This window comes from Phyllobates terribilis, unplaced genomic scaffold (assembly GCF_046119375.1).
Source record: "Phyllobates terribilis strain yellow unplaced genomic scaffold, ASM4611937v1 Scaffold_250__1_contigs__length_2853362, whole genome shotgun sequence".
In the NCBI taxonomy this organism is placed as follows: Eukaryota; Metazoa; Chordata; class Amphibia; order Anura; family Dendrobatidae; genus Phyllobates; species Phyllobates terribilis.
The window spans coordinates 39,326-54,384 of NW_027363010.1; the positions used below are offsets into that span (position 1 = coordinate 39,326).

The window sequence follows — 15,059 nt, forward strand, 5'->3', positions numbered from 1 at the left end:
GCGAAAGGCGGATTCTATGTCGGATTTAGCGAGCAGCGCTCCGGGCCCCGCATCGCGTACTAACATTACTGCTCTGTCGAACGACGCGTAGGAGACCGAGGCGTCTTCAGACGAAATACCGTCATTTACAGACTCTCCTTTTGGGTAAGATAAATGATGGATAAGCCGGAATGAACCTGGCTCTTTTTTGGGGATTATTCCCAGAGGGGAAACTCTTAGGTTACTGAATGGTGGTGTTGGGAAAGGGCCCGCCACTCTGCCTAGAGCTACTTCTTTTTGTATTTTTTGCCTAAGTATTTCAGGGTGCTCTTTTGCAGATTTAAGGTTATTTGCAAAGGTGGGCGATTTATTAAGTTTGAAAGGGATGAAAAATACCGTATGTGAAACCAAAACGTAACTGTCCCGCTGCGTCTTTCTTAGGATATTGGTCTAGCCAGGGGCCCATCGCGTTTACGCTCACCGGGGTCCTTGGATTCTGACTGTGGGAGTTTAATTGATAATTTGCTTGTGGGACGAGAACATCTTGCCGCGGGGTGGGCTGCACCGCAGGCTGAGCATTCATGTTTGTATCTGCATAAGGCGTAGAAACGACAGTGTCCCTCATTGTACTGCCAGCTGGCCCCTGGTCTACGTACTACCACTGAATTTTGGCCTGCTGTTGTCTGTTGTCCAGTAGCCGTTGTTGGAAAGGGATGGTGTTTCTGTGACAGCATTCATCGCAACCATACGTCTGTAGCTTTTACCCCCCAGCCTAACTGTGGTTGCAGGGCCAACCACCTCCGGAACTCTTCATCGTAGCGCCACCATGCTGAACCGCCGTGGGCTTTGTACGAGTTATACACCCTATCCTGGTATATGAATAGTTCCGAGCAGCGTTCCGGATGCTTTTGGCCCATGATGAACCCAGCACAGAAAACGCCTGTAACCAGTTACTCATCGTCATTGCAACCTTTTGTCTGTTTCTGTCGAATGGTCTGTCGGCTATCCTTTTCTCTTTGTCTATAGTATGTTGGTCAGCGGTTACAAGTGACCAAATGTCGATGCAGTCATTATTCCATATTTTAATTCTGGTTTCCTCGTCTATGTGTGAGCCCAATGGGCTTTTCCCGCAAAAGAATGTGTCCTTGTGTATGCTGGCTAATGGTGGAGTTCTTTTAGTAGAATTATGTATAGCGCCTGGTGGCGCGGATAGTTGTTCGACTATGGCCTTAAGGGCCGCTATTAAGTTGGTGTTACTATTTCCCATTTCAGTTATACTTATATTGCACGCACCCATTCCTGCGGCTGGAGGAGGGACTCCGATGTGTGGAGGGACTCTGACACCTGTCTCGCTCGGGGTGAGCGGCGTGCCTGTGCTCGTAGACCTGCGTGAAATCGTTGTATCGTGCAGACTGTAAGCTCTGGAGGGTGCTATTGTATAGTTTCTGTCCCCGGGAGGACGGGATCGGTGCAAGCGGCTGTTGGGGCTCGACGATGCGCTCGACATCTCTGATGCAGAGGATGGTGAGCGCCACCTTGAGGACTGCGACCTGTGACCCCTCCTGTGGGATGCCGATCTCCGCTTTGCTTGAGATGTCCGCTTCCTTCGCCGGTGACTTGTGTGCGATGGCATAGATCTGTCGTCGGAGGAACTACAGCGAGTTCGCCTAGAGTGAGTACGCCTGGAGTCTCTGTGTCCCTGAGGGTGTATGGGGGGTTCTGCGCAGTTTACATGTGTCCCACCGGGACATGTCGGTGCTATTTGTGGCCAGGGCAATGCTATAGCGGTGTCAAGCGCGTGCGTCGCTGCGCTATTATAGGGGTATATGGGGGAGGCGAGGATGGTCGCTGAAGTGTTTAGGCTCCGTATCGTGTCCATCAGTGGGGTATTGATACTGTGACTGGGCGCTGGATGGGCTGCGGTGATTACAGGGCCGCAATGTCCCCTGGATGTGTAGTGTCACGTGTTCTGTTTTGGGAACTTTTTCTTTTATTTTTAATAGGAGTTTTTCTGTGGGGGATTGTTTGGGGGGGAGGCAGAGCACAGCCCCCGGCAGAGGATTCCTGTCTGGAGCTCTGCTCTGCCACAGCCCCTGCTGTGTGTTGAGGGGGCGGGGAATGGTTACTAAGTGGCCCGCAGCTTCTTCTGTGAGGCTGCGGGGTGCTGTGCCTAAAGCGCTCTGGAGGACGGGAGTGCCTGCTGGACCTCCGCCCTCCAGGGCGCTCCTCGGCAGGATGCGGGACGGGAGTGTTAACAGGGGTGGGGAACAACAGGCTCTATGCTGTCTCCAGCGCCGGCGGCAGGCAGGAGACCTGAATCCCCTCTGTGCCCGCCGCCGACATGGAAGACAGCCCGCACTCATTTATTAGTGCAGTGGAGCCCTGCGCCCGCTGTGAGTGAGGCGCAGGGTCCACTGCCGCACTAGCTTCAGCTTCCTGCTCCGCCCCGCAGCTTTCTGGACTGGGGGGCGTGACCTGCGGGGTCACGTGAGGCGGACATGCGCCCCGCACATGCGCATCGAGCGCTTCCTGCCCTCCAGCTCCGCCTCCCCCAACATGCCTCTTCGGCCTAGTGGAGTCGCGCGCCCGCTTCCGGACCGCCACGTCTGCCCGCTTCCCCGAGTCAGCGCGCGCCTGCAGCACTACCGCAGCCACCTGCCGTCCCGTGCCGGGTTGAGTGGCCCGATGAACACTGTAAAGTTGTGCGGATGCGGCGGTCAGGTGAGGATGGGGATCGGGACCAGGCCGCGGAAGTAATGCAGCCCCCCGTTCCAGATGACCCGACCGCCGTGGAGGGGACCGTTGTATCGTGGGCAATTGGAGTGAGTAGGCCCAAGTGGTGAGGGGACTGGGGAATATGATGTTCCCATAAGGGGTTGAGGGCCAGGGGCAGGGTGATCTGGGGATTTAGAGCTTGGGGCCAGGGGGATGAGCGCTGAGCCCCGACATGAGAGCCTGTAACCAGCGCTCGCCCCCCTGTGCAAACCCAGCCTGGAGGGCCTCAGCAATCTGACCTGATCCTGAAATCTCCATGACATTCGACTCCGGGACCAGCAAAGAAAGGAAGTAACGTGGGATGTCCCGGTGTTTATGTATCCAGGGGACGGCTTGCAGCAGCCGTCCCTTTCGCTTCATTGGATCCTTCCGGGGGCTTCAGGATCACTGGTCAGTAAGGGGCAGAGAAGGGGGGGTCACCAATCGCCACGGCCCAGGGAGGGGCCACCACAGTCAGTGACTCCCTCCTTATTTAGTATGGAGTCTACCATTATGTCATCAAGATGGGTTTGTTGTGATCTACCTGCCAGATGAGTAAAAATGGGAGCATTAGTCAACCCAAATGCCATCACAAGGTTTTCATAGTGCCCCTCAGGAGTATTGAAGGCCGTCTTCCACTCATCTCCTCAATGTGAATGAGATTATAAGCCACCCTGAGGTCTAGTTTAATCAAATTGTAGGAGCCAAATGGTTTTCTAAAGAGGTCTGGGATGAGAGGGAGAGGATATGCATCCCAGACCTTAATCTGATTAAACTCGCAAAAATCAAGGCAGGGGCACAACCCCTAGTTTGTTTGTTTTTTGACAAAGAAAAACCCCACTGCAACGGGAGATGAAGAAAGTCTTATGGCCCTTTGGTAGACTTTCAGTGATCTAGTTTTTCATGGCCTGCCTCTCTGAACCAGAGATATTATATAACCTGTTTTTTTGGTAGCTTGGCCCCAGGAATAATATTGCCGACGCAATCATAAGGATGATGGGGAGGAAGTTCTTGACTCCCCTGTTCAGAAAACACATTCCTAAAATCAGACCCACCGTGGCTATCCGAGTGACCAAGCAGTGTTCTTGGCAATACTCGCTCCATTTTACCACCTCCCGAGTCTGCCAGTCTACGGCTAAGTGCCCACGATGCAGAAATGCTCTGGATTTTTCCTGAGCGTTTCTGCATCTCCCTGGCAGAAAAAAATGCATGCGGATTTTACATGTGTTTTTCCTGCCAGGGACAAGTGTAAGTGAAGTGTTTTTTCACATGCATTTCCGCATGCGGGTTGTCAAGCGCTTTCCAAGCGATTTTAGCATCACTTGGAAAGTGCTTGACAACTTGGTCACACTATATAAATACGTGCAACCAGCATGGATTTATATAGTGTGACCAAGTTAATAGTTGAAGAAAAAAGATTAAAAATGGTAAAAAAAACAAAAAACAAAAACATTTTACTTACCTTCTGATGGCCCCTGGTCTCTTGTACGGCTCACGGTGGTGTGAAAGGACCTTCCATGACGTCATTTAGTCATGTGACAGATCACGCGACCGCTGACGAGCCGTACAAGAGACTGGGCGCAGCGGAGAAAAGACAGGGGGCCATCAGAAGGTAAGAATAATGTATTTTTTTCTTTTCTTTTTTTTTTTTTTTACTACAGGTACCATGGTACCCGGGTCTTGAGGAGAGTCTCTTCTTCTCCAGACCCGGGTACCATCCACACGTTGAATCGCTTAATATCCGCATGTGCACATGTAGTCATGCGGATATTAAGCCATTCAATGGAGGCGAAAACGTTGCGATTACGCAAAATAATTGGTAGTGCTGCGGATTTTTCCGCACTGATAATGCGCAGCGGAAATTTCCGCAGCATGTGCACAGCACATGGGGATTATCATTGGGGAACATTGCAGACCTTCTACCAAGCGTTTAAGCGTTTCTGCAATGGAATTGCCGCTGCGGAAACGCTTAAAAGACGCATAGTGGGCACACAACCTACCACAGGATTGTGCAGCGTAAACCAAGGTAGTCCAAGGACCACAGGAGAGGGCAAGCCCTCTAGCACATAACAGTCAATAAATTTAGAGTGCAAGGCCCCTACCTGCAGATGTAGCACACGAGCGACAAGAGTAAAATACCCCTAGCTCAAGGGTGCAGAGTCAATGGCGATTATGGGTGTTGAGCCAGAAAATTTATGAGGTTTGAGGTCCTGATCGAACCTAGCGTCGATCAAAATAAACCCCGCCCCAATGTCCAGAAAGGCAGAAATTACCACCATACTTTTGCCAAGATGGATCTTGGACGGTAAAAAAAAAAATTGTGACCTACCCACAGAGGAAATAAGTACACCCCCGAGTTGCCAATTCACCCCGCAACTCGCGGGCGCCTTAGTTTTCCGGTGGGTGTTTAGGAATTTAGGAAAGACACACACACACACGTGCAACATCCCCCCAGAATACCCAGAACATGCCCCCACCAGCCCCACAGACCACCCAAAGCAAGCAGCATCCCCCAGAGCCCAGCACTGACCTCCTCCTGAAGCTTCACCGTATCACTTTCTGCATGAATCTCTGGCGTCTGGTGCTAAACTAGAACACGCCCATAATGCAGTCAGGACACGCCCCCGCAAACTACGTCATACCTGGAAGGAGCCCATACATTCTAACGTTTACCAGGGAGGAGGCTGCAGAGCGAGTTGTGGGTGGTGAGGCTGCTGAGTATTGGGGAGACATGGCGGATGACTGCGCACCCCACACTGAGCTCCCGGGGGGGGCAGTCTCAGTCCGGGGGGGGGGCACCCTGGCTTCCTGTGGATGTGGTTAGTCCCCTGCAGCAATGGTCGGTGACGGGTCAGAGCCGGGGATTACAGGGGGCCGCAGCCTCTCACCTGTCAGCAGTTGGACTATAAACCAGGTTTCCAGTCACTGACAGTATGGCTGGAGCTCTGCCCATTATGCACTGTTAGAACTTGGCGATGTCTGCCATGTTTGGAGGTTCCTGGATTCTGTATTTTTCTGCACAGGGTTTGTCCATGAGAAAAAGGAACACAGAGCGCCAGTCCTGGCCCCAGGTTGTGTCTGGTACTACAGCTCCGGTCTAGTGACGTGACAGGTGCTGAGCTGTAATGCCACACACAGCCTGTACCTAGGGGTGGCGCTGTAATCCAACAGCTCTGGCTTTCTACTCTGGGACAACTTCTGTAAGGCTGAATTCACACATCTGTGCTCCACGGAGCGAGCTCAGATCTGACAACCGCTGGGTCACCAGTGCTGATCTGTGATTACCTCCTAGGAATAGATGTGGCACTGATCAGGTCCGGAGAGCCGGGCCGGGTCCTCGGATCCCACCACGGATGTGTGAATTCCTCCTTAAGTTAATATCTTAGTGTTAGAGTTCTCCTTTAGAATTTGTGTTCACATGAGAGTAATTTATTATAGTTTATTGTGTAACTTTCGAAAAACGTATCGATTACTAATCCTGAGTTACAGCCAGTGATAGTCTAGAGCTGCGTTCAGAGATCTGCAGGCTTCTGAGCTGAAATCTCCCAGCAGTCCTTGCTGAGATTACTATTGTTAGCGTTGCAATGTTAAGGCAGGTGCAGATAGCAGTGTTTTCGGTCGGAGTGCGATCTGACAAAACATTGAATCGCACTGTGACCAGTGTTTGTCCAAGGAGAAAAATCGCACATGTGCACGGCCCCATAGACAGTCTGTCCGAGGACAAAAATCACTATGCTTGAGTTTCATCTAATATTCGGATCACGTTCGGCCATGCAAGTTAATGAGTCCTTCGAAAAGATCGCACTGCACTCAGATGACATCTGAGTGCAGTCCCATTTTTCACGGATTGACGGAACGAAGAAGATGGAGAATTTTTTTTGACCTATGTCTTGTATCTTGTTTTGTGTCACTTTATGTACAGTTCTGGCCAAAAGTCTTGTGACTGATACAAATTTTGGTGTTCACTTCAGTGTTTTTAGATCTTTTAGTCAGATGTTTCTGTGGTTACTGTAGTACAATTATCAGCATTTTATAAGTTTTACACTTTTATTGACAAATACATCAAGTTTATGGAAAGATTCAATATTCACAGTGTTGACCCTTATTTTTCAAGACTCGTTCCCTTCGCCTTGGCAGCTGGATATCGGCTGCTGGGCCAAATCCTGACTGACGACGGACAATTTTTGTCTAATCAGTGCTAGGAGCTCACTACATACATTTCTGTTTGTCCACCCGCTTTTTGAGGAGTGACCACAATCGAATTGAGATCTGGAGAGTTTACTGGCCATGAACCCAAAATGTCAATGTTACCCAGACACTTAGTTGTCACTTTTGCCTTGTGACATATTCTCCGTCATGCTCATATATGCATTGTTAATCACCAAAAATGCTCCTGCAGTGTTCTTAGGCAAAATTGTGAGTGAGCCCACTCCCTTTTGATGATGGATAACTCCACACATGACTCGTCTCGGGTGCTTTACTGTTGGCATAACACAGGACTCAAAGTAGCACTCAGCTTTTCTTCTCCGGACATTCATTCTTCCATATGTCCCTAACAGTTTGAAGGGGGCCTTCATCAGGGAAATAACTTTACCCCAGTCCTCTGTAATCCAATCACTGTAGTTTACTGCATTTTATAATCCTGTTCTTCATCTTTTTCATGGAGAAAAGTGGTTTCTTTGCTGCCCTACTTGACACCAGCACAGCCTCCAAAATCCTTCTCCTCACGGTGTGTACAGATGCACTGACGCCCGCCTGCTGCCATTCTTGAGCAAGCTCTGCACTGGTGTTGAACCAATTCCATAGCTGAATCCTATGTAGGAAGTGATACAGGGACTTGCTGGACTTTTTTCGGAGTCCTGAAGTCTCCACAGCAAATTAACCCCCCCCTATTAAGTTATTATTTTTTATAGTGCCATTTATTACATGGAGCTTTACATGTGAAAAGGGATATACATAGCAAAAAACAAGTACAATAATCTTGAACAAAAACGAATCACCGACTGGTACAGGAGGAGCGAGGACCCTGCCCGCGAGGGCTTACAGTCTACAATGAATGGGTGAGGATACAGTAGGTGAGGGTAGAGCTGGTCGTGCAGTGGTATGATGGAGCGGTGGTTACTGCAGATTGTAGGCTTGTCAGAAGAAGTGGATCTTCAGCTTCCTTTTGAAGGTTTCCACGGTTGGCAACAGTCTGATATATTGGGGTAGAGAGTTCTAGAGTAGGGGGATGCATGGGAGAAATCTTGCGTGCGATTGTGGGAAGAGGAGATAAGAGGGGAGTAGAGAAGGAGATCTTGTGAGGATTGGAGGTTGCGTGCAGGTAAGTACCAGGACACTAAGTCACAGTTATATGGAGGAGACAGGTTGTGGATGGCTTGGTATGTCATGGTTAGGGTTTTCATCTGGAGTCTCTGGATAATGGGGAGCCAGTGAAGGGATTGACAGAGGGGAGAGGCCAGGGAATAGTGGGGGGGACAGGTGGATTAGTCGGGCAGCAGAGTACAGTTATCTGACAGGAGAAAACAAACTCCTTTGCCATGCTTGCCGATGGGGCGAGGGGTGTGGGAAAGGTGGAATCCAACGTATGAAAGTGCAGCTGGAGAGGCCATGTCAGAGGGGGTGAGTCAGGTACCATTGATGCCAAGGAAGGAAAGTTTGTTAGTAATGAAAAGTTTGTTGCAGACGGAGAGAGCATTCCATAGAGCTCCTGTTAGTGGGATTGGGGAAGCTGGGGATGGGCAATGGGTATAGGGTTAGAAATGTTGCGGAAATTTGATAGATTGTGGATGAGAGGTAGAAGTGACTGTGGGGATGTGGTGAGGAGGGCCATGATTTGGAGAGATATCGCCAGCAGTGAGGAGCAGAAGGAGCGAGCGTGAGGTGGCTGTCTGTGTTTAGAGACAGAGGATTGTATGTTGAGGAACAGATCTGAGGAGGAGGTGAGATGGAGGGAGAGATGACCAGTTCATTACTAGGTGTAGGGATTAGAAGGGTTAGTAGAACGTGTAGGACTATAGGGGTGAGAGTGAAAACAAAGAGAAACATTTTTTACTCTGGCTGTGCAGTTACCTTCAGTTATCTTCTGGTTCATTTCTGGTCTAACTCAGTGCAGCACACTGTAAGGTGGCTGCCAGACAGGTCGTGGATGGGAGGTATGTGTCCCCGAAGTACCAAACTTCGGTGATGTAGGACATGGAGAAGCAGGCTCCAGGACACATAGTGCTGGGAGGGAGTTAATGGGCCCGGATTAAAGGGCCGGGTTTTAAGAGCAGCTGAAAGAGTTGGGGGGAAATAGCTGCTCACTTACCTCCAGTCCAGGTCTTGGAAGGCCTGATTTAAGACAGCTGCGCCTGTCTCAGTGGTGCTGTGTGTTGTGCAAGGTGAGCAAACCTTGCATGTGCTGCTCAGTCTGCTGGAGGCCGAGAAAAGCACTACATTTAAACGGCTGATGCCGTGCTGTATGGTCTGGTTATTTTTAGTTTTGTTCTGTTATAGCAGTGTTTCCCAAACCCCATCCTCACGGACCCCCATAGGTCATGTTTTCAGAATCTCCTTAGTATTACACAGGTGAGAGAATTCCTGATGCCTTGATGATACTTCAATCACCTGTGTAATACTAAGGAGATCCTGAAAATATGACCTGTGGGGTCTGTGAGGATGGGGTTTGGGAAACACTGCGTTATACCTTTTGTGTATCTATTGTATGGTGGCAGAAGGTGCCAAGCCCCCCCCCTGCTTTGGGCAGAGGGGGGGTATGTAAGGTTGCTGCCGGACAGGTCGTGGACGGGAGGTATGTGTCCCCGAAGTGCCAAGCTTTGGTGATGTAGGACCCGGAGAAGCAGGCTACAGCACACATAGTGTAGTGATAGGGTTTTGTGGTTAAGTAATTTCTTTGGGAAAAAATTAATATGCATTTTTTTTTTTTTTAACAATTCATCTGATCATTCTTCATAACAATCTACAGTTAATGCAAATTGACACTATAAAAACTGAAGCAGCAAACTTTATGAAAGCCAGAATGTGTTTCAGTCTCCAAACTTGCCGACTGTGTATTATTGTGTTACCTCTTTTGTATATTATTGTGTCACCTCTTATCTTGTGTATCGCTTCTCTTTTCAGTTTGTTAGCCACATGCTGCCAGGCGAGAGCTTGTGGGCACAATCATGCGGCTGGTGATTCTTGATGACTATGCCCTGGCCAGCGAATGGGCAGCAAAATACCTAAGTAATCGCATCGCCCAGTTCAATCCTGGACCTGACAATTACTTCACACTTGGGCTACCCACAGGTAATGTGCCTTTTATCTATCTTTATCCAGTTTTCCACGAGTTGGTTCCAGCGTTTTAGTTGTGGATTGAACTATTTTTGCACATGTGAATTACGAGAAGTCCTCAGGAGTAAGTCAGATGTGTACGGCAAAGCTTCATAGAGGAGGGAGACTCCAAGTTCACTGCTGAACATCTGCTCTCTCCATGTTTCGTTGCGATCTACCAGTGTCTCCGTAAGATTTGGCCATTCTCTACTGTTATATGCAAGAGTGTGCCAATTTTCCAAAGGAACAAGGAGATTGAGTAGCTCAACAGCCTCTTGCCACTGATCGGCAAACAAATTTGGAGAAAATAATTGGACAAAGCCTGAAGGACGCGGTAATGCAGGGTTGTGTTCTGGGGGATCGATGAAGACATAAGAAGCATGATCTGTGCTGAACAGTATGGATGGTAATCCAAAGCCTCCATAACCAAGCTTGGCGTGGAAGGCACTCGGGAAATAGGAGTGTGAGTTGGGGGTCTCCCAGTGGTAATACAGTTGGAATCACTGCCTTATTAATACAACGGGGAACTGTTTTTATTTCAATTAACAATTTAAAGGGGTTGTCCGCACCCTACACTGATTTAATCCTAAATCTCTATTTAATTTAATAATCTACCGTATTTTTCAGACTATAAGACGCACTTTTTTCCTCCAAAATTTTGGTGGAAAATGGGGGGTGCATCTTATAGTCCGAATGTTGGGGGGGGGTGTGTATATATATATATGTGGGGTGTGGGGGTAGCGGTGGAGGAGCGGGGCACAGGAGGCAGCGGCCGCCCGCTGCAGCCTACACTGTCCCCGCTGCTACAGCAAATTAATATTCACTGCTCCCCACGCCCATGGGGCATGGGGAGCACTGAATATTCATGCTCCTTAATAGCAGCACACAGTGTAGCCGCGCTGCGGCTCCTGCTGCTGCCGGAATCGCCTGTGCCCGCTATTAAAGGGCTTGAATATTCAACCTCTCTCCACGCCCATGGGCGTGGGGAGGGGGTGAATATTCATGTCCTTTAATAAGCGGGCACACGCTATAGCCCGGCAGCAGCAGGAGCCGCAGCACGGCTAAGCTGTGTGCCGGCTATGAAGGAGAGTGAAGTCACTGCTCCCCGCACACACAGACCCGGCATGGGAGTGACTTCCGGGAGCTGATCTTTCCATGTCAGCCGCGCATGGCAGTGACGTCATGCGCGGCTGTAAAATAATACTCTTTCTGTATTATTTTTTCTACTGAGGACTTCTCAAAGTATCAATATCACGATATTCTTATAAAAAAATGTATCTATTTATTCTTGGATTGTCCATTAAAAAGAATCAGATTGCAGCAGGTACATACAATAATTAGTTATAAAGTAATTGTCCATTTGTCCATAATTAGCTTAATTGTTGAGATTCACCCATCTTTCCTTGGATCCTGGCTGGTAAATCATGTCTTTATCCAGCACGTGTCCAGGCCTACATGTCAGATACTTCTCAGCATGAAGATTCTGTGTCTTGTGGGGTGGGAAGAGCAAGAGAGCCCCCCCTTTCTATACCATGGGCTTTTATAGCCAGTCGTATGGACACCTGTTCTACATATGGTGGTGAACCAAAAATACACACACAAATAGCGCATGTCAACTAGACACGATGGCTGATGCATAGAACTCAGATTTAAGAAAAATGATTATCGATTATTAATTATTTAACATTCCCCCCTTTTTGAGGATAAAAAGGACTGAAAAATCCTCAAAAGAAGACAGGTTTATCATTAGGATAACAATCATTTTTTCTTTCCTTCTTCCTTGGCAATATCATTAAATTTCCATAATAATAATAATAATAATATCAATATCGGATTATTGTTATATAATGATGTGAATTCATGTTATGGTAAGCCGTGACTAATATTCATTTAATATGTATAATTATACTTCCCTATATCTAAATTGAAGTAATCGCGGGTCCAATCGTCATCATCTGATGTCATCGGGTCGTCGTCTCATCTTCTTCTTGGTTCTTTTATAACACAGTCTTTAGATGAAAACTCCTTTGAAATAAATGACAGCGTGTAGATATTGTACGGTCCATAATTGTATTCATCATTGTGCAGTCCATAAACTGTACTCTTTATTAGAAAGATCATGTGTGTCAACTGATAAGAAAACAAAGTCTATGGATGAAATGTAGCTTTAATATCTGTGTGATGTCACCTGGACTGACGTTGGATATTCTGGAATCTTCCCCGTGTCATCTGCACTGGTCTCATGTCACTTTTGGAACAGATGTGACGTCTTTGGTCAGTAAAGCAAGGGTTAACTTGACACTTCCCTGCTTTATATAGCCCCATAACCAGTACTCAGTCCTTTATATACAGGACACATATGCCAGGTATTACCTGTTCACCAGCTTTCATTGAAGCGTTGCAGGTGATAAGAAACCACTGGAACGTGATGAAACTTGAACACAACACAGTACATATAGGATCATCGTCCTCTGCCGTCCCGGTGATCAGTGGTGTGAATTGTATCTGACACAGTCTATTATCACTCAGCATTCACACCTGTTACCTTCTGAGACTTCCGGATATCGGTTGCGTCTTCTTGTAACCTCTGAGAGTCTCTTTGATTTATAAATATGAAAGTCTTTATTAAGATAGAATTCATAATTGCGATGTCTTGATTGAAGTCTTCATTCCCTAATCTGATACCAAATCTGGCAACTTTCCTAACCTATAATATCACAGCGTACCATAGCAATCAATAATATCCATCTAATTATTATCAAAATATTAAAATAAATTATGTTTGGAATAATAAACAATAATAGATAATAATTCATTATTAATCAAGTTCTTCATGTGATAGAACATTTTTATGTCATAGGTGTAATTGCCTTTTCCAACCCATAGGTGTCAGTGTGTTTTGAAACAACAAGTGTTTATATCTTTATTAAACCAATAATACCAAAGAATGTATACTGCTGAACTAAAATGAATAAATATATGAATGTAAGAATGAATGAATGAATTGTTGTGTTTACTCAGAAAATGTAAACATTTTTCTTATATTAATTCATATCATCATTATATTTAATGAAGCAATATTCTTTGTACTAGACATTACCCCATTAAATATTAATGTGTTTTCTCAGTTGAAATATTGAACTGAATTAAAATCAAAAATTGAAAATTAAAACTGAAAAATGGAAAAATAAGAAAATAAGTAAGAATAAAAATGTAAAAATGAAAATAAAAATAAGGCCTTCATATGTTAATGACAAATGAAGAGTAATTATATTCTCCATAAAAAATACCTTTATATTTCCATTATCTGGATGATTTCATATTTGTCATAACCTTGTATCACCAAAAAATTATTAAACTATGCAACTTTGCATGTAATACCCTTCTTAATTATACCATTGTACCTTATAACTTTTTGACAGTTAGGGTGATTAATGAGTGGAACAGGCTGCCACGAGAGGTGGTGAGTTCCCCTTCAATGGACGTCTTCAAACAGAGGCTGGACAGACATCTGTCTGAGATGATCTAGTGAATCCTGCTTTGAGCAGGGGGTTGGACCAGATGACCCAGGAGGTCCCTTCCAACTCTACCATTCTATGATTCTATGATTCTATTATTGTTTCTTCTTTATTAAAATGTGTGAAAAAATAAGTATTGATCAAAAGTGATTATGTAATCAGGATCAAAAACACATTTTCCCCTTTAATACCAAAAAATATTATTTTATAAAATTTATGTATATATCAGAACCAAATTAAAAATAATTATTCTTCTATGAACATTTTGCATAAATTTCATATCGATGAGTAGCATAGATTTGTCTACAGAGAGGTGTGTACCTATTTAGGTAACCATTAAAAATAATATCATAGTTATTCAAGAATATTATCATGTGGAAAATTATTCTAAATATAAATTTGCTTTGTAAACCATTTGATGTGTGGTTGCTCTTATCCACTATTAGTTAAATCAAGAAATAATAATTATTAAAGAAATATAGAAGTATATATATATGTAGATAATACCTAATTATGTATTATAATTTTTTTTCAGAATTAAATATATTTTTGTACCTTCACATAAAGAAACATTTTTTTTTTCCAAACATACAAACGTACGAGGCCTCTGTCACATCAATCACACTTAGCAGCTGCTGATTTACTCATCTGTCACCTTCACTCTGACATTCACAGATCTGTTCAACTCAAACATTCCACATATGAAGTTTTAGATATATATATATTTAACCCAAAATTGTTGTATCCCAATTTATTAATGCGCATTGTCATATCAATTAAATATCTTAATATTCTTTGAATATTCCCCAAGTACATATTATATAATATGAGAGTAAGTTGCTGAAATTTCAGATACTTGAAAAAAAAACCTCTTGTTTGGCTATGTGCACACGATGCAGAAATGAAGCAGAAAATTTCTGCATCATTTCTGCATCTCCCTGGCAGAAAAAACGCATGCAGAAATGCGTTTTTCCTGCAGAATACATGCGGATCCACATGCAGATTCACATGCGTTTCCGCATGCAGATTGACAAGCGCTTTACTGGTGATTTTAGCATCTCTTGGAAAGTGCTTGACAACTAGGTCACACTATATAAATCCATGCAAACAGCATGGATTTATACAGTGTGACCCTAGAGAGTGTATATACTTACCTCCGATGGCCCGCGCTGTCCTGCTCACTCCGTTCTCCCGGCTGCCGGCAACTTTGAATTGAAAGACCTGCCAACGTCAGCGTCACGTGACCCGTCACATGACTCTGACGTCACCGCAGGTCCTACAACTCACTGCAAGTGCCGGGAAGCAAGCAGGAGCGCTGCGCGGGCCGACAGATGGTAAGTATATATATATTTTTTATTTTATTCTTGTTTTTACAGCTTTTTTAATGGTACCTGGGTGTGGATGAGACTCTCCTCTCCTCCACACCCGGGTACCATCCGCATATTAGAACGCACCAATTACGCAAGTACAGATGCAGTCTTGCGGAATTGGCGC

At 45.7% G+C, this 15,059-nt stretch overlaps 1 long non-coding RNA gene across 1 annotated transcript in view; it reads left to right on the forward strand.

The window, feature by feature from the left end:
- Positions 1 to 2,487: 2,487 nt before the first annotated feature.
- Positions 2,488 to 15,059, forward strand: part of LOC141218890 (uncharacterized) — a 56,848-nt gene continuing 44,276 nt past the window's right edge. Inside the window, exons 1-2 of the long non-coding RNA XR_012287574.1 lie at positions 2,488 to 2,700; positions 9,856 to 10,023. This is a non-coding gene — a long non-coding RNA (uncharacterized lncRNA). The remainder of the gene's footprint in view (positions 2,701 to 9,855; positions 10,024 to 15,059) is intronic.